A 1,046-nucleotide genomic window follows, 5' to 3' on the forward strand; every position below is an offset into this window, starting at 1 on the left:
TTGTTATTTAGTTTTTATTTCATAATCATAAACTTAACTCTGCAATCCAGCTAGGCATGGGAGAGAACAAGGAAAACATGGAACCCAAAGGGAACTGCAGCGAGAGCACAAAGATTCTAGGATACTGCGAGCAAATGGGGTGGAGGGGTGCTCTCCTGAGCTACAGAAGGAATGGTCTGGTGGTTAAGATAAAACACAAGTCAAACTTATTCGAGTTGTCCACAGTCAGCAATGGTGATCTTCTTGCTGGTCTTGCCATTCCTGGACCCAAAGCGCTCCATGGCCTCCACAATATTCATGCCTTCTTTCACTTTGCCAAAGACCACATGCTTGCCATCCAACCACTCAGTCTTGGCAGTGCAGATGAAAAACTGGGAACCATTTGTGTTGGGTCCAGCATTTGCCATGGACAAGATGCCAGGACCTGTATGCTTTAGGATGAATTTCTCATCTTCAAATTTCTCCCCATAGGTGGACTTGCCACCAGTGCCATTATGGCGTGTGAAGTCACCACCCTGACACATAAACCCTGGAATAATTCTGTGAAAGCAGGAACCCTTATAACCAAATCCTTTCTCTCCAGTGCTCAGAGCATGAACATTTTCTGCTGTCTTTGGAACCTTGTCTGCAAACAGCTTGAAGGAGACACGGCCCAAGGGCTCGCCATCGACGGCAATGTCGAAGAACACGGTAGGGTTGACCATGGCTAGTAGTGCAGGAATTTCCTCGGTGGCAGCGTCTGCAAAGCCAGATTGTCTGTTTACTCTGTTGATTATTTCTTTTGCTGCACTCTTTAGTTTCAGTCCCATTTGTGTATATTTGGTTTTGTTGCATATGCTTTTCAGGACTAATTTATGACTTATTTGCCTAGGCCAATATCTAGAGGAGTTTTTCCTACATTTTCTTCTAGGATTTTTGTAGCATCTGGTGTTTCATTTAAGTCATTAATGCATCTTGAGTTAAAGTTTGCATATGATGAGAGATGGGTATTCTTTTACCTATGGGTAGCCAATGTTCGCAGCACCATTTATTAAATAGAATGACCT

At 43.5% G+C, this 1,046-nt stretch overlaps 1 pseudogene across 1 annotated transcript; it reads right to left on the reverse strand.

The window, feature by feature from the left end:
• Position 1: 1 nt before the first annotated feature.
• Positions 2-743, reverse strand: LOC108519284 (peptidyl-prolyl cis-trans isomerase A pseudogene; annotated as a pseudogene). Its single transcript, XR_001882596.1, has one exon. The product of XR_001882596.1 is annotated as a peptidyl-prolyl cis-trans isomerase A pseudogene (transcript).
• Between the last annotated feature and the right edge of the window lie 303 nt (positions 744-1,046).

This window comes from Rhinopithecus bieti, unplaced genomic scaffold (assembly GCF_001698545.2).
Source record: "Rhinopithecus bieti isolate Rb0 unplaced genomic scaffold, ASM169854v2 scaffold_48511, whole genome shotgun sequence".
Classification (NCBI taxonomy): domain Eukaryota; kingdom Metazoa; phylum Chordata; class Mammalia; order Primates; family Cercopithecidae; genus Rhinopithecus; species Rhinopithecus bieti.